The sequence below is a fragment of the Typopeltis vanoorti genome, chromosome 3 (assembly GCF_054136105.1).
Source record: "Typopeltis vanoorti isolate ZY-2024b chromosome 3, IOZ_Tvanoo_1.0, whole genome shotgun sequence".
In the NCBI taxonomy this organism is placed as follows: Eukaryota; Metazoa; Arthropoda; class Arachnida; order Uropygi; family Thelyphonidae; genus Typopeltis; species Typopeltis vanoorti.
The window spans coordinates 174,317,430-174,337,098 of NC_143551.1; the positions used below are offsets into that span (position 1 = coordinate 174,317,430).

Below are 19,669 nucleotides of genomic sequence, written 5' to 3' on the forward strand. Positions count from 1 at the left end.
TATTTGTAGGAAACAGGTGGTCATTATGAATTATACCATATGTGATATAGTGAAAACATTATGTGAAAGAAGCCTCGATAACCAGAAAAGCAAATATCTTTGTTTTGTTTGATTCAATAGAGCACAAGAAATTAATACATATCTCCTACAGAATAATGGGTTTAAAGGAAAAGCTCTACGTATAATTATAAATACAGTATGTACTGGAATCAAATGGCCTCAATAAGATATAAAAATGCATATTCTGACAATTTTGAAATCAAAAAAGGAGTAAAAAAGGATATGTCTCATCACCCTTACTGTATAATATATATAGTGAGCAAGTTTTTAAAGATATTTCAGAAAGAAAACAAAGTGCATGATTATGTCAAAAGAACCAATAAATAAGAAATTAAACATAACTATTAACAAAAAGAAATTGAACAAGTTCAGTCTTTTATATATTTGGGACAAATGTTTACAGATGGAAGAAATTCCCTTAAAGAAATAAAAAGAAGAATAGAGATAGCAAGAAAAGTCTATTGATATGAAAACTGTTCTAACATCCAGAGACATTAACATAGATACAAGAAAAAGATGAATAAAATACTATATTTTGTCAAATCTTCTCTACAACAGTGAAACATGGACTCTAAATAAAGAAGCGGAGAAAAAATTAGAAACTTTTGAAATGTGGACTATCAGAAGAATGTTGAAAATATCATGGACAGAGGAAATGAAGATGTTTTAAAGAAATCTAAAATGAAAAGAACATTAATGAAAATAATTAAAGAATGAAAACTTAAATATTTTGGACATCTAACTAGATAAGAAGGCATTCAGAAATTAATATCAGAAGATAAACAGGATGGAAAAAGAGAGAGAGGTAGACCCAGGAGAATGTGGTTTAAAGACATTAAGGATTGGACTGGCTTGTATTACCATAAATGTTCCAGAGCAGCAAAAGAAAGAAAAAGGTTCCTTGACATGGTTGCCAACCTCCTTCTAGGGAATGACACTTGAAGAAGAAGTAAAAAGTTATATACCTGACATTATATATTTGCCTGTAGATTTTTGAATCCCACTCTGGGCATGTACAAAAATCTTTAGGTGTGTGATTGGTTTTTGCCTAGTAAAAGTCCACCACTGTTTATTGAGGGCCCTAAGTATCATGATCTTTACATATTTGACTCTAGAGAGAAATCAAATTGACTAATTCATAGTTTGCATATAGTACTAAGTGTGCAATAGATTTACAACCTTTTGTGGATGGAATTAACATAAAATTTATAACATGGTAGTGAAATTGTAATACTTTTTTTTTTAAATCTCAAGTTGTTTTAATTATGACAGGAATTTAAAACTTCAAATTTTTTGAATTGTCTAGAACACATACAGAATTTTTATTGTAATATATTTCATTAGTAGTATACCCTCACATGGAATCTTTTGCTGAATAAAAACATCAGTTAGCTCAAGCCACTTGAGAAGCATATGGCAAGTGGTAGAATATAGAAGAGAGTGAAAGAGGAATAGTAATGAGACTGTATGGTGATTCCAAGTTAGTATGTTTGTTTGAAGAGTGCATGATAATGTTTTCCTCGTGCAAAAATTAAAGTTGTTAGTGATGCTGTTAGAACACAAAGAGGAAAATGAAAAAGTTGATAGTTTTAGCGAGTATGAATAATCCAGTCGGAAGTAGAGAATGAAAGAGTCACTGGAAAATTTTTTATTACTGGAAAATAATCATCAATTTCTTCAACCGAACACCGTGGCCCTCTCAGGTTTTTTGTGTGGTCCACGGTGTTCGTTTTGTACGGCAGGATTAGTATATTTTAATTAAAAATCTATTTTATGAATGTTGATTTTTACATGTAAATTTATTTGTGCAGGTTAAAAAAATTAAAATATAGCTAAATAATGGAAAATAAATTAATACTTTCTTATCAAAGAAAAAGAAAATATTCTTTATGCGGATCGAACCGAGTATTTGATTTACCATTTAATTGTTCATCACTGCTTTAAATTTAGAAACTACATTGAAAAATATTATAATTAAATTATTTATTCAGTTTTTTTTTGTTTTTTTTACAGTAACACGTTTTCATACTTGTAAAACACAGGGGTGGCATGTCACACGAAATTACATGATATTTTTAAATATTAAATAATAAAACAAAGATTTGCTCCTCCTTACAAAAATATATGTATAAAATCCAATAACATATCTATTTCTTTAATATTTTTTTTTTTTTAATTTAAAATATCTTCTTAGTGCAACTTTTGCTGTTGAACTTCTTGGGATACTTTCTCAATATGTGGTGAATATGGCGTAATTTTCATTTTCAAACATGACGAAAGACTCGTTGTTTAGCAGTTTTCTCAACTTACTTTTAATAAAATTCTTATTAGAAAATATTTGCTCACAGAAATATGTCGATCCGAAAATCGATAGAAGTCCAAATGCGTATGTTTGAAATCACCGAATGTAAGTGCCTGGTAAACAATTCCATGTGACAAATACAATCTGATCTTGCTTTTTCGGATCTTCTATTTCAGATCTTTTTTTTTTGTATTGCAAGGGTAGATTTTTTTGTCTTTCCAACTCCTCCAGGTCAGCTTTAAGATTTCTAAATTTTGAATTCCACAAATCCTGGGTTTTCAGGTCCTCTAACTGAAGTTGAAATGCTGCCTCATCAATTCCAGCAAAAGGTGAAAAATTAAATTCGGCAGGATTAATTTCAAGTGGTCGCAATAAAAATGACATAGTTGCCTTGTTCTTTCTAAACTCCTGAAATCTCCCATTAAATTCAGATCACATATTTACCACAATTTCTTTGAAAAAGGTTAAATTTATGGAATTATTATCAGCTTGTTATTGTTGATATTTCTTCAACTTAGGAAAATCTAATAATGTGCCTTTCTCTAAGTCTGTCGCAAACAAATATAATTTTTGTTCAAACGAAATCACTTCTTCTAAAAGCAGAACTGCTGTATTTCCCTTTCCCTGTAGTTACTTATTTACTGCGTTTAAATGGGAAGTCATATCCACCATAAAGTAGAATTTTTGTAAAATGTAAATAGTATGTAAAGAAGGATTATCATGTATAATTAAGTCAAGGATATTTCAATTGTAAAATATCCTTGACTTAATGTAAAATGTCCTTAATTTATTGCAAATGCTAAATTTAGGGTTTTTCTAATTTAATAAATAACATTCATTTTGCATTATTCAAAAATAGATTGTTTAATAATGAAAAGAGCCGCAATTATTCATTCAAAGAGCTGCAGGCTCTTTGAATGAATGTCAGCTTTTGTAATGAGGAATTCCTTATTTGTTTCTAGTGACTTTATCTGTCTTCTCTTCTTTGATTAAGTTCCTGGGAAGTGTTCTAATGTTTTAAAATATGCCACTTGTGTCTAGTCTAATTTTTTCTGTAACAGTAATGCTGCAAATTTTAATGTTTTTAAAAACGTTAAAATTTTCCATTCCATGTCCATAAAATTAAAGAAGTGAGAAAACAAACCAAAAGAAATTGCAGGAAATTGTACATTGATGGCAGAATAGTGTTTGCATATGGCAGGAAATAATGCAAGAGCCACTGTTGAATGGCTCCTGCTTTACTGCCATACTTCCTCCATGCATGAGCAGAGTAAGTGGTAGCAAGATTATTGCTGGTCAGGAAGTCTAGTTTGCTATCAGATGTAGTCCCATGTACATAGCAGCCAACTTGTGAGAACCATTTTATTGATGTACATATGATATAATGGGAATGGGCCCCTAGAGTGTATTTGCCAACCATGAAGAGTATCTCACACTGTATGTAAGAAGGGAGGTGGGGGGGGGTGAAGACAAGAGAAAGAAATGAAAAGTAGAAACCAAACATGATAGCAGCAACTTCAGGCTTCTAGGAAACAGGGAGGCAGCATTTATTAGCTTGGCTGAGAAAAACAACAACAACTATATATTACACATTACTGGTGTTTTTAGTAGCCTGATCTGATAGATGAGTAAATTCATATGATTTCTTGAATATGTTACTGATCTGATCCAAAAAATTATAAAAGCCATAGTAGAAGTGCTGAAGCACCTTTAAGATTGTTATCTATCACTGCCATATTCATTGGCCTGTTGTTTCCAAAAGTTTGAAGCTTCTACTTAATTTTTACATTTCTAAACTATGACAACAGAAGAATGAAATATAGTGTTACCAAAAAACGAAGAACTAATATCATCATTGGAAAAAATCAGTGGAGAGCGGTTCTGCTGTGGTATTTAAAAGATAATTTTTTTGTTTGTTCGATGAAGTTTATTATTATTTGTCTGCAGGATATCTGAAAGCCAGTCCAGAAAAAATCCACAGAAGTAGCATCAAGTCATATAGAGTTGTGAACAAGTGACCTCGTAGGAACTCTGTAAGTAAACCTTCATAAACTATAATACATATGAAAAGAAAGACAGACAGAACAACTGAGCTCTTTTTAATAAGAATAAGTTTGAAGTGAAATCTGTCATAAAATTGAAGGTGAACTTATATAATCAACATATGATGCATTAAGTGCAGTACAGACCAAGCCTTCAAAATTATACTAGAGATTGTAGTTTTATGGATAAGGTCATTTTGTGCTCAGTATATCATGTAGCATTAAAATACTTAGAATTCTCTGTAAAACTAAAGTGAATTAACGACAAACTTAGTATCAGAATACATTGTAGAACATTCGAATTTTAAAATGTATCCCATTTCAGATAATAATAAATGATTTTCCAACAGGTGCAAGACCACCATGTTGCTTATTGGACCAGTTACTTTTCAATCCTGAAGTGGAAATAGTACCTTGTTTGGTCTCTAAAGTAAGATTCTTGGATTATCTCTTACTCTCATTCTGCCTATAGTATTTTTTTTAATACGAATCCCTGCCACAAAATACCATACATCAATAACATATTGTACATTGGGCATGCCAAGGGTTAAGAGTTATATAATCCATCAATTCTGCTCTAGAGACCAAAGATTGAACTTACTTATTCAAGCTATTTCAGACTTCAAATAAGCTGGGAAGTCTCACACCAGGTAAATGCTGTAAATTCTTTACCGTACCATACTGTACTGCATGGTCTACTCTGCTGCCTAGATCTAGTTATGCTATAAGTTTTCAACCACTGATGGGTAGGATTAACACTTAAAAGCAAAATAAAGTAGTTAATATCATAAATGATTTAGATAAAGTATGAGAAAGAAGGTAAGTTAAAAGGAAAGAGATGAATTTAAGTGGTGGAAGAGTTTAATTATCTGTTCGAGACTTTGCATGTTGGAGATTTGAAGTGGTTTGAAAAAGTTCCATGTTTGATCTCTACAGCAGGTTTTCCAGAATCTAATCTTTAGTAAGAGTAGTACAAATATTGTTATGTCTCAGGATCAGCCTCCTCTCATTTGTCATAGCAACAAGATTTTAAAGAAAATAATCAGAATGTCAGTTAATGATGTCTCTATTATGGCTAAGTTGAATCATAATATGGAGCTGGAATTTGCCAGGCAGCCTCCTCCTCCTGTTTGCTTAGTAGAATATCATTCTGCATCATCTGTTCAATCCAAGCAGAGAGAGAGAAGGCATCTTTATTCCCAGATGTAGGTATCATATAAGAAGAGGGGTTTGTGCTAGCATGATGCTAGATGGATCCCCCCCCCCAACAAGTAAGATGCATGAGAAGTTTGTTTTTGATGGGTTGTCTTTTCCACTCTACATGCCTACTTGATTTAGTCCCTTCCTTCTATCCCAACAAGATACGTTCCCAAAGTAGAATTTTTCTGTCCATCTTTTGAGTCTTCTCTTCCAGCTGTAGGAATCTTGCAAGATCTTATTGATTTATATCTGTTTACCAAATTTATAACATCATATTACCAGTCAAGAACAGTGTTCATTTCAAAAAAAGAAGACACACGAGTCCTCCAATTATCATCCAGTTACTGTTACTGTTCTCCTACATCTTTTTCATTATTTATTCAGTAAATGTATTCAATCACACATCTAGCATGATTTTAAGCAGAGGCCCTTCGCTCATATTGATGACTGTGCTTGAAAATACCTTTATTATTCGTCTCTCTGAACAACACCAATACCAACTTTGCCCTCTATTTATGGGATCCCTAGACCCCATAAAGAAGGTTTAGAAGGCTTTTAACAGTGACTCCTTTCAAGCTATGCTTCAAGTAGTGTCTGTTGCAGGATGTATAAAGCTTTTTTTACACTTGTTTTGGAACATTTACTGCACAGATTCCATTACTATTACTCTGTTTCGAATCATTGCCCATCCCAACATTTAGGAGTATATGTCAAGGAGATCCTCTGTCTTCTGTTTTATTCAATCATGTCATTGATGATTTTCTTCACTCTCTTCCAAGTGACATTGGCTGTTCACTTGGTACAACCACTGTTAATGCTAAGGCATTTGCCAGTGATTTTATAGTAGCCTCTACTTGATAGCTTGTAGGAACTCCTTAACCCAATCTGCAGACTTCTTTCAAGTTGAAGGCTTAAATATCAATATGATATTTAAGCCTTCAACTTCAAATTCTGAGTATGCTTTCTCTTTCCCAAATGTAGAGAACTAAGTTTTTCCTGTATTGCATGTCCTTGCATTCTGTCTTTCTGTCTCAGCTCTGGAGGAGTGGAGATCTTTTTTTTTTTTTCCCCCTCAACAGGTCACTCCTTTTTTTCCCATTCACTGTAGGATCTTTTCTTTCTTTCTTTCAAAAAGCCCTACTTAAATTATATATTTAGTTTAATTCTTTATCCAAGTGTAAGCAACAAAGTTTAAACCTGAAGTATCTTCAGGACTGGAGCAACTCATGGCAAAGGCAGACTGAGTTCTGATCACTTTCCTTAGTATCCGATAATGCAAAGCACATCTCCTTGCTGACATGTATAATGCTATGCATTATGGGAAGGGTCGAAACCCAGATCGGTTTCGACCTTTATTGAGGTCTCTTCAGTGGGAGCCAGACCCAGAGGTGATACCAAGGTTGAAGCAGTGCAGAAGTCATTTCCATATGCCATTTGCCAAAAGGTGTCGCACTTTATTATTAAATTACTCTGGATTACAGAAATATGTTGGAAGTTTTTTTCACCTGGTTAGACTATAAATTATATATTTAGTTTAATCCTTTATCCAAGTGTAAGCAAACAAAGTTTGCATCTGAAGTATCTTCAGGACTGGGACAACTCGTGGCAAAGGTGGACTGAGTTCTGATCATTTTCCTTAGTATCCAGTATGCAAAGCACATTGTTATGCCATTACCTTTTCTCGTTACTTTAATGATCTAACTACTCACTTATATAGTTATTTCTCTTCTGGTTTCTGTAAATCAATCAAAACCAGTAATTCAGCTATCACTTTCTTTTCCTTAATCAAGCTATGATTTGGGCCGTTGCTAAGTTTAGTCATGTGTGTTTCTTTCATTCATTAGAGGCTTTGTCTAAATTTGGGACAAAGCCCTTAATTTTACCTTCTGAGACAGTCTCCCCGTTAAATATTGACGAATTTATATTATGCTGCGGCAGCCAATATAGAGGATAGATGAGACTCTTATTCAAGGTAGCTCTCTCAGAATAATACACAGTAATGGATGTTCTAACACTCTTACTTAACTCTTTCTACTCACTAATTCAATTCACCTATTTCACTTAGCTTTTGCATGCAGTCGTGGCCTGTAAATTCCAATTATAATCCTGTGTCCCTCCCGCTAAGTTCTATAATTTTTTTATGAGTTATAATTCAAATTCGACAGGCTGATTTCAGGTAAATGAAATAAAACATATTTATTGAGGTCTAAGAATTACACATGAGAAATATATCAAACACATGGAACTTAATCACTTTCCTAGTAAAATTTAGATATCATTACTAATACAATAGGACATGAGTAATAACTTGCTCCACAGAGTTATCCATAAAATGTACAAATTACTAGCTTAAATTATTAGATTTTCAATCACTCTCAAGTCACTAATCATATCTCACAATATATCACAATTAATTCACATACAGGTCCCTTCCTGGGAGACTTTCTTCAAATAGGGACAGGTCACTGCCAAATGTGGTAATCTCTAAAGTTCTTTATCAAATGTCCACACATAAATTAATATATAGAGTCCATTCATATCTCTAACTGGAAATAAGATTTAAACATTCTACATTACCATCCCATGGAATGACTTTCTGTTCTATCAGCAGCCTTGTCTAGACATGAAGGCAATTTTGTAGGCCATTGTCCACGGGGTCACTTACGATGACTGTACGGCCTGGTTTCCCTGAGTTGGTAAGGTGATGTGTCGCTCTGGTACCACTGACATTCATCTGTATGCTTAGCTTCTCTGCTATGAAGAGTTAGCTAGCACTGACTCGCAAGCTACGGTAGACGACTCATGACTTCTACGGCCAATCCGGAATCACCCAGTTGGCGGAGGGAGAGCCAACGTCCAAGAGCGCAGGAAACAGGAACCAAAAGACCTCGAGAGAGAGAGAGAGAGAGGGGGGCAAAACCCTTTTATACCACCTCCTTTGGCGCACTCTCTTCACTACGTTTTTACTGCACGGCGCTCATCTATCGCACGTAGCGTTTTTCCGAGAATGCGTTCGAGCTTCGCTTTCCATATAAATTCTCCTTTCCTTAGGCCATAAGTTATGCTGGACGGCTAAAGCATGACCTTTGGACCTTAGCCTACATTCAACTTACTCTCATACACTACATAGGATAGGATATTCTAATTTAACATTAATTTTATAAATTCTCCTTTTTGACTCTGTACAAAATAGGTTAAGTTTCACATTTCTAAATTAAACATTTGTTCAGTTCTGCTTTAAAGTTATAATATACATATTTATTTCCTTGCCAAAGTACAAGTTTCTCTTCCTATAATTAAGATTTGTTAGATCCTGAATGAATTAATCTTTTATCCTAATTTTGATCATTCAGGACACAACAACATCTCCTTGTGGACATGTATAATGCTATGCATTATGGGAAGGGTCACTACCTAGACCAGTAGGCAACTAAATATATAATTTATAGTCTAACCAAGTGGAAAAAACTTCCAACAAGCCCTGCTTAAACCTCGACAGTTGTTGTTCACTCTTAATTACTTTCTTCCTTCTTTCTAGACTACTATACATTAGTCCTAGTAAAGTCTCTCTTCAGTACTGTCCTGGATGGATGTAGCTGGTCAGCAGTCCTTTCTTGGTTATTTTGACATCAAGTATTCCATTAGCCTTTTTATCATTACATAATTCTAAAGTGGAGAGGGGAAAAAATTTCTTCCTTTTAATCAAGACAGGAATCGGTGTTCTGCTGACTCAAGGTGATTCAACTTGGGGAGGAGGTGATGACAAGAACTGAAAAGCATGCTGTTAGAATATAGATATCCTGGCTAATTTTGGACAATGTTGTTTCATGTACATGGAGTATGCATCAGGAGACATAAGAAAATAATGAGAGTTATACAGGCAAACCCTTGCTTAATGCGATTAATTAATGCATCAATTAATGTGTGCTAAGCGAAATTGTGTTAAGCAAATGCAATAAACAATAGGAATAATATTAATTCATTCATCAGTTAGCTTAAATTCGGAAAAAAAAATGACAGTATATGCTATATTAGAGGATAAAATCATCAAAGTTAATAAAAAAAATTTTATTTAATGTCTAAACATTTGATAGAGCTACTTTTTTACAAAAAATAAAATTAAGTAAAGATGTTTGAATCATGCTTGACTTTTTCATCTTGTCATGCAATTTGTGATGGCTGGTGAATGCTTTATCAAGATTTCAGCTGACTTCGAGGCTTCATTCCATATCAGGATTTGCATCAAACAAAATTTCCTTAGCATGCTCAGTGAGATTGAAAACTAGCTCAAGTCTTTTGCAATTAGCTTCTTAAGTCATAACATTGTCTTCTTGTTTGCACTCATTATCTTCTTCTTCATATGCACACCGTTCTTCTAGTTGAAGGAGATCATGCTCACTTAACTGTTCTGAATGGGAATCAAGCAAGTTTCTCACATCTTTATTATCCAGTTTATTAAATCTAAGTTCTTTTCCAATTGTGATGATTTCTTCAAAATATTAGATCTTGGATTTTGCATGCAATAAACTAACATAGGTTAGTTTATCGTGCGCAATAAACTAGCCTATGTCGCCTTATGCATTGCCTCCTAATAGTAAGACGATCTTTAGATACTTCATATTCTGGTTGAGATGCTTCAGTTTTAGCTAGGAATGTTTTTGTTGGCATACACTTCCAAAAGAGACCAATTTCGTCAATGTTAAATATTTGCTGATTGTCATAATCACCCTCTGGAATTATTCTTTACAATTCTTTATGAAACTTGGCCCCAGAATCTTTATCAGCACTAGCAGATTCTCCAGTTATTGTACGTTGTGCAGTCCAGTTCGATTTTTAAAACAGTCAAACTATCCTAAATTCATAGTAAGGCTTTCACATTCCTCTTGAAATTTGGTCTCTTTCAATGAGGTGAAAATATAGAGAGCTTTTGCCTGAATATTCCCTGTACTAAGAGGTACAGGGAATTTCTTTTTTGGTTATAATCCTCAATCCGCAGTGATAGAAGACACTCCATCTCGATCAGTAAGTGGCTTCTATTTCGGGTGATCTGCTTGCTTAAAGAAGCAGTGGAAACTTTTCCTTGTTCTTTCTATTCTTTGCTCCTTATTTAATATAGTCCAAACTGTAGACTCACTGTATCCCAGGTCTCACATGATCATTGTATTACTATCGCTACTTTCATAAAAAAGCATATCAAGCTCACAGCAATGTCAAGTCAATATTCATCATTTTTTTTTTTTTTACATCCAAGGCATCATCCATAAGGAATTCCTCTCCCCATGGTCAAACTGTCAGCAGCAACTCTTAATGACTTCTAGATTTTCCGCTCGCTGCAGATTGGTGACAAAAAATTTTGCGCAAAGTAAAATTTTGCATAACGTAAAAAAATTGCATTAACTGATTAATCACTCGCGTTAACTGATCATTGTGCATATCGAATTCATGTTAAGCTGGGTTTTCCTGTAGAGAATAAGTTAAAGAACAAAGATTAGAGAACAGCAGTGGAATTCTGTATTTTTGTAAAGAGAGGAGATGAGCTAGTTAGTTCTTATTGTTGTACAGGTTGTGGTTGCTGGTGACCCCCTCACAACCTTTTATTATGAGAAAGTTGCCTACCATCCTGAAAACCAAAACTTGGTACATCTGCTTCAAAAAGAACATAGCATCATGCCAAAATTTACCTATGTAACTGTATCATTTAGAGGTGTATTGTTTCAGAAAAGTTACGGACTTACTGAAACTTTCTTAACATGCCTAGCAGGACACACTGTTGGTTTGGTGTGGTGAAGTTACCAGAGCATTTCTCAGTTCCTAAGGTCTGGAGTTGGATAGCACAGGCTATTGTTGGGGTTTGGTCTTTTCTGTTTGTACATGTTCATTGATGGTTTTTATTGACACAAGGACCAGGAAAAATCATATTGCGCACCCCCCCCCCCTGTATGTAGGGCCATAGTATGTAGCACTGATTTCAGTGCAGAGGTACAAAAATAAAATAAAGTTTACAACCAACCTTTCATGGATGAGAGTTACATAAATTAAAAAAAAAAAAAAGACATTATAGTACACCCACCGTTTGTAGATCTCTGCTTGGCGTTTTGCCAAGAATAGTCAATTCATGCTGAAGGGGAGAAAGAAATGAAGGATGTATGAATTGGTTGCCAACATGCGAAATCACGTGCTTTCTTGTCTGTCGCTGTACTAGTAGCAGCTGGATTTTTGGCGTCGCTTTTTTGCATTTTTTTTTATTATTAATTTGTATGATGGATCCAGTACAGTAAACAAGTTCTGTTGTTAAACATTGCAGTAGTTCTTGCAAAAGAATATTGAATAATGTGCTGACATTCTGCAAAAAAGAATCATCAGAAAGCTGTCTCCTTGTTCCCCTTTCTCAAGTCATAAAACATGCAAGTGCAATTGCGGGCGTATCGGGGTCGACTGTTAAAAGAATTTGTAGGGAATCAAAAGGTGAAGGTAAGCCAAACTTTAAATCTCCTAAAAAAAAAAAAAAAGCGCTAGAGAAAGAAAACCATCGAAACTGTAGCTTTGAATGATTTTGATGTAGACGTTATAAGAAGAACTATTCACGAATTTTATGTGGTCAAGAAAAGAGTGCCAACTGTTCCGAAATTGATTCCTGTGCTTTAAAGAAAAAATTAATTTTCCTTGGAAAAGAGAAACTTTAAGGAAAATACTTCATGAAATCGGATTTTGTTTTAAAAAGTCCCAGAATAAAAGGAAACTTATCATGGAGCGAGATGACATTGTTTTATCTAGAACGCAGTATTTGAGAGCAATACGACATTTCAGGGAGGAGAAAAGACACCGATTGTGTATCTGGATGAAACTTGGATTGATAGTAATCTAACTTATGGAAAATACTAGCAGTCTAAAGAAGAATGTGGAGTGCTACAAACCGGAAATGCCTCGCGGCACATAATAATTTTATGTGCGGGTGGAGAAATGGGTTTTTTACCGAATTCAAACTTACTATACAAAGCCAATTCAACTACTGGAGATTACCATGGGCAAATGAATTCTACGATCTTCGAAAAGAGGGCAGAAGAAAAACTGATTCCAAACCTTCCTAAAAATGCTGTTGTTATAATTGATAATGCTTCATATAGAGTGATATATGAAGATTTCAATGTCTATTCGATTAAATAAAGTTCCAAAGAGCCAATCCATAAGAAGCAAGTTCTTATGGATTGGCTCTCTGCAAATAACATTTCTCATTCCCCAGATGTGCAAAAAATTGAATTGCTTAATTTGGTCAAAAGAAACTCGCCCACAACTAAACTATTTAAACGTGTGGACAGACTTATGTGTTCGTCGAACATGTTGTTTATTATTTTAACGGTATAATAGAACACAGAAACTAAGTAAATAATTAATTTATTAACTTGATGCTGATATTTCGCTGGTATTATAACCAGCATCTTCAGAGCACAAAAACACTGTTTGTCACAATACGCGAGACTAAAACAACATGGTGTACATTAACAAAATTGTAGCAGCAACACAAAGACTAGAGTCCTGATTTTTGCGCCCTCTATCTGAAAAAAAAAAAAAAAAACGCTATCATATATTGCTAGAGTCCTAGAAAAGTGCTAGTTTTTCCTTAATATGACTGTCTCCCAGATCTTCGGCAAGTTAATACAGCCATATTTGTTGAGATTTGGGGTGTGTTTTAGGGCTTCTGTCGCCTCTAAGAACAATCTCTCTGATTTATATGGGTTTCTGTGTAGTACTTTTGTGTTTTTCCAGTTGATCCTGTGTGCAGGGGTATCCAGAGCATGGTCTGCTAGGCCCGACTTCCCATAATGATAATTCCGGACGTATCGTTTATGTTCGCTGATGCGGATATTCACAGTTCTTCCTGTTTGACCGTAGTAGGCTTGATTGCATGAGCAGGGTACTTGGTAGACTCCTGGATGTGATAAAGGAGGAATGCTGTCCTTGGGTGAGCGGATGAGGGTGGCTAATTTGCTACATGGTCTGAATGTAGTGCGTAGTTTATGTTTAATGAGAATTCTTGAGATCTTTTCGGATGTGCCTTTAATGTAAGGGATGGTGACTGTTTTGTTGTAGTTCTCTGTGGTGGATGGTGGGAGGGGTTTCTTAGGAGTGTTTAGTATTTTGTTTATTTTTTGTGGATTGTAGCCGTTGGCCAAGAAGGTGTGGCGTAAGTGAGTCAGTTCAGCAGTAAGAGCCTTGTCATTTGAACAGATTGCTCTCGCTCTATGGGTTAGCGTTTTTAAAATGCCATATTGTTGAGAAGGATGATGGTGTGATTGTTTGTGTAAGTATCTGCCTGTATGTGTGGGTTTTCTGAAAACTGAAAATGATAAGGAACCATCTGGGAGACGTGTAATGAGTGTATCCAGGAAGGGCAGACAGTTGTTGGCTTCCGGTTCCATAGTAAAGTGGATTTTTGGGTGTTGGCTATTTAAATGTGCTAGGAATGTTTTCAATGTCTCAGGGCCATGTGGCCAAATGGCAAGCACATCATCAACATAGCGTAGCCAAAGTGTTGGTTTGAGAGTGGCTGTATTGATTGCTTGTTTTTCCAAGTGTTCTATGTAAAAGTTGGCTAGGGGGGGAGAAAGGGGGGAGCCCATGGCTGTCCCATCAATTTGTTTGTATATTTTCCCTTTCCATGTGAAATATCCTGCATGTATTGTGAATTTGAATAGTTCAAATATATCAGGGGGGAAGTGTGACTTCAGTAGATTGAGGGTTTCTATTAGTGGTACATTTGTGAATAGTGAAGTGATGTGAAAGCTTACTATTAAGTCTGAGCTTTTTAGGGTGAGGTGTTGTAAGATGCTTTTTAGGTGTGCTGAATTTTTGATAAAGGAGGGAGAATTGTTAGTGAGAGTGGCTAGTAGCTTTGCTAAATGTCTAGCCAGTTTGTATGTGGGACTATTTATACTGTCCACAATTGGGCGTAGGGGTGTGCCTGGTTTGTGAATTTTTGGTGATCCATAGATCCTCGGTGTTCTAACATGGAAGGGTTTGAGTTTGTTAACTGTGTCTTTGGGCCAGGAAGTGACTTTTTTTAATAATTTTCGTGCCTTATTCTTTTGTGTGTTGGTGGGATTGCGATCTATAATTTTGTATGTTGACTGATCTTGTAATAGTGTGTGCATTTTGTTTTCATATTCAGTTGTGTCCATCACCACGGTTGCATTTCCTTTGTCTGCTTTTGTTATGGTAATCTGGCTGTTGTTGTGTAGCTCTTTTATAGCCATGAATTCCTTATGTGGGATATTACTTTTTGGAGGCTTGGACTTGATTAGGATGTTGGCCACATCTAAACGTATGTTGTTAGCTATTGTTGGAGGCAGGTCGTAAATTCCTCGTTCGATGGACGCCATTATTTCGGCGTCCATCGCAATCCCACCAACACACAAAAGAATAAGGCACGAAAATTATTAAAATTTTCGTGCCTTATTCTTTAAAAAAAAGTCACTTCCTGGCCCAAAGACACAGTTAACAAACTCAAACCCTTCCATGTTAGAACACCGAGGATCTATGGATCACCAAAAATTCACAAACCAGGCACACCCCTACGCCCAATTGTGGACAGTATAAATAGTCCCACATACAAACTGGCTAGACATTTAGCAAAGCTACTAGCCACTCTCACTAACAATTCTCCCTCCTTTATCAAAAATTCAGCACACCTAAAAAGCATCTTACAACACCTCACCCTAAAAAGCTCAGACTTAATAGTAAGCTTTGACATCACTTCACTATTCACAAATGTACCACTAATAGAAACCCTCAATCTACTGAAGTCACACTTCCCCCCTGATATATTTGAACTATTCAAATTCACAATACATGCAGGATATTTCACATGGAAAGGGAAAATATACAAACAAATTGATGGGACAGCCATGCCCCCCCCCCCCTTCTCCCCCCCTAGCCAACTTTTACATAGAACACCTGGAAAAACAAGCAATCAATACAGCCACTCTCAAACCAACACTTTGGCTACGCTATGTTGATGATGTGCTTGCCATTTGGCCACATGGCCCTGAGACATTGAAAACATTCCTAGCACATTTAAATAGCCAACACCCAAAAATCCACTTTACTATGGAACCGGAAGCCAACAACTGTCTGCCCTTCCTGGATACACTCATTACACGTCTCCCAGATGGTTCCTTATCATTTTCAGTTTTCAGAAAACCCACACATACAGGCAGATACTTACACAAACCATCACACCATCATCCTTCTCAACAATATGGCATTTTAAAAACGCTAACCCATAGAGCGAGAGCAATCTGTTCAAATGACAAGGCTCTTACTGCTGAACTGACTCACTTACGCCACACCTTCTTGGCCAACGGCTACAATCCACAAAAAATAAACAAAATACTAAACACTCCTAAGAAACCCCTCCCACCATCCACCACAGAGAACTACAACAAAACAGTCACCATCCCTTACATTAAAGGCACATCCGAAAAGATCTCAAGAATTCTCATTAAACATAAACTACGCACTACATTCAGACCATGTAGCAAATTAGCCACCCTCATCCGCTCACCCAAGGACAGCATTCCTCCTTTATCACATCCAGGAGTCTACCAAGTACCCTGCTCATGCAATCAAGCCTACTACGGTCAAACAGGAAGAACTGTGAATATCCGCATCAGCGAACATAAACGATACGTCCGGAAATATCATTATGGGAAGTCGGGCCTAGCAGACCATGCTCTGGATACCCCTGCACACAGGATCAACTGGAAAAACACAAAAGTACTACACAGAAACCCATATAAATCAGAGAGATTGTTCTTAGAGGCGACAGAAGCCCTAAAACACACCCCAAATCTCAACAAATATGGCTGTATTAACTTGCCGAAGATCTGGGAGACAGTCATATTAAGGAAAAACTAGCACTTTTCTAGGACTCTAGCAATATATGATAGCGTTTTTTTTTTTTTTTTTTTTTTTTTTTTTTTCAGATAGAGGGCGCCAAAATCAGGACTCTAGTCTTTGTGTTGCTGCTACAATTTTGTTAATGTACACCATGTTGTTTTAGTCTCGCGTATTGTGACAAACAGTGTTTTTGTGCTCTGAAGATGCTGGTTATAATACCAGCGAAATATCAGCATCAAGTTAATAAATTAATTATTTACTTAGTTTCTGTGTTCTATTATACCGTTAAAATAATAAACAACATAAACTATTTAAATTCAACACAATGCTCAAACAGCATGGATTTCTAGCTTTGAGGCTACCACCATATCATTGTGATATTAATGCTATTGAGTATGTTTGGGCAGAAGTGAAAAGTTTCATTCGCCATCGCAACGTAACTGGGGATATTGACATGTCGAAACTTTTTAAGCTTTCAGAACAGGCGATTGAAAGTATTACAGTTCAAAACTGGGTAAAATATTGCTCTCATGTCACCTCATTGGAAAATGTGTATTGGGACAGAGATGGAGTTATCGAAGAATTATGCGAACCTTTGGTGATTCAGTTTAAGTGAAAGCGATGGCGATTCGAACACCGATTCAGATGACTGAAGGTTAAAAGGATTTGATAATGGTATTTTTTTCCAGCCTTTTTTTTTTTGCATGGGTTTGTTAAAAGAGTCACAACAAGTCATATTCGGTTTAGGACATTATAGTGTCTCAGTTCTCTCAACTGTAAGTTTAGAATGTCTAAGTTCATTTGAAAAAAATTTCTATTTTTCTGCATAATTATTTTTATTTTATAGAAAACTTTCTTAAAAATAAATTTCGTTAAATTTTTGTTTTATGCTATACCTTTTTTTAATTTTGTTAATGTTCTATGTACATTTTTCCAACTGTTATACAAGCAAAATAGTTACACTTTAAAAACTACAATGTTCGTAAAAGAAAAGCTAAATTTTCCGACCTGTAATAATAAACAAGCTCATCCCAGAAGATGGATTGATTACCCTATTATCGGAATGGATTCTCCTTTTTGGGAAATGAGTAGAAGTGTTGTAGGGTCTCTAATCTGTGGGCGAACTATACTCCAAATTATTTGTGTCTGTGTCCTGAATTAATTTGACTTTTTTCCCATGACAATCTCACTCACAGAATGCCATAAACCGATATTAATACAATCTGACCCTTCAGTTATCAGAATGGCGAGTTTTGATAATTGAAGTACAGTTACATGGTGCTTTACTAGAAGTCAGTTGACATGCAAGAGTCAATTAATTGAAGGGCTGTTGTTTTGAAGGTCGGATAAATGGTAATTAATGTCTGTGTTTGTACACAGACATTAATTAATTAAGCACAGAGTAATCCTTCAATTATCCAACCACAGTGGAAGAGCAATTTGACACTCAGATAATTAAAGGATTGAATAACTGAAGGTATGATTACATGATGCTACCCTATAGTCAGTTGACATACTCAGCCATTCAAGGTTCTGTTAATTGAAAGTTTTAAGGTTGGATAATTGAGAGATCACCACATATAAGATAGTATTTATAAAAGGTGTCATAGATGTGTTATTGCTGGTTTGGTGTCAGACCACACCATCCTGCTTACTGGAGCCCTAAAATTGCTTAGAAATTTTCCTTTGGTATCTAGAGTAGGGAATATGTTTTCTTTCTTTTCCCTGCCCACAGCATTCATGCAATAGCATTACTACATTTTGTGGGTAGGATTGCTATAAAAAAAAAATCGATAATTAACATGTATTGGTACATTTAATGCATTTAATATAAAATTAATGCAGTCTGGTGTGAAAAATAATTCCTCTTATTCTGAACAAAGCAAATAATAGTTGCTACTGTGGATATATGAGTTGAATTGATATTCCATCCAGGTCACAGATAAAAGACTGACTGTAGGACTCCACCAGGACTCTAAGCACAGTTTAACACAATCCTAGTCCATGTGTTGGATATAGGAACCAGCAAAAATAGGATTATAGGTTAGCTAAGCAAGTGTTCTTTAAAAAGAATGATAGAACTTAAATATAACGGGATTCTAAAGAATTAAACTCCAGCTACAATGACTACTGATGTGGTTTTACTTATATACGAGGGACATCCAAAAAGTAAGTTCCGATGGGCTGTCAGAAAATCAAAATACTTACAAAAAAAACTTTATTGGAAATTAAAGTAGACATCTTTCACTACTTTTCTACATAATTTCCACCATTGTTCAGGCACTTATCATAACAGGGCACCAAGAGTTGTATACTTCATCGTAGAAGGTTGCCACCTGTGATGTAAACCATGTATTGACTGCTGCTTTGACCTCATCGTCGTCTTGAAACCGCCTGCCGTTTCAATGAAAGATTTCAGATGTTTGAACAGATGAAGGTCGTTTGGCACGAGGTCAGGACTATATGGGGGATGATGGAATTGTTCCCAGCCAAAGATTGTGAGAAGTTGTTGTGTTACGCCGGCCACGTGTGGGCGGGCGTTACCATGAATCAAAACAATGCCCCTGGTAAGCACGCCACATCGTTTATTCTGGATCGCACGACGCAGTCTCTTAAGGGTTTTGCAGTACATACTCGCTTTGATTGTGGAGCCTTGACCTAAGAAGTCTTCCAGCAAAATTCCTTATGTCCCAAAATACAGGCACGTGATTTTTCGAGTGGAAACCATTGTCTTCAGTTTCGTCTTGACTGGTGATGAGGTGTACCTCCACTCCATGGACTGTTGTTTGGATTCAGGGATTGCATGTGACACCCAAGTCTCGTCCCTGGTGACGTCTGCTCAAGAAAGCATCGCCATCCTCATGGTAGCGTGTCAAGAATTCCAACGCACTGCCCAGCCGATTCACTTTTGTTCTGTAAGCAACTTCGGCACCCAGCGTGCACACAATTTCCGATAATTCAGTTTCATGAAGACATGAACATGAAACTTCTGGAAATTGCAGCAAGAGTGGTGTCATAATGAATCCCCTATTCTGTCGAATCTTCTCTTCAACTGAGTGCACCAAATCGTCAGTCACTAAAGATGGTCACCCGCTCCGTTCATCATCGTGCACACCTGTCCTTCCTTCACTAAAAATTCATACCCATCTTCATACCATTGAATCACTCG

At 35.9% G+C, this 19,669-nt stretch overlaps 1 protein-coding gene across 1 annotated transcript in view; it reads left to right on the top strand.

Moving 5' to 3' along the window:
* The window catches only part of LOC150108751 (tRNA (guanine-N(7)-)-methyltransferase), a 93,753-nt gene that overhangs the window by 50,035 nt on the left and 24,049 nt on the right, over positions 1-19,669 (top strand). The gene's annotated exons all lie outside the window — the stretch shown is intronic.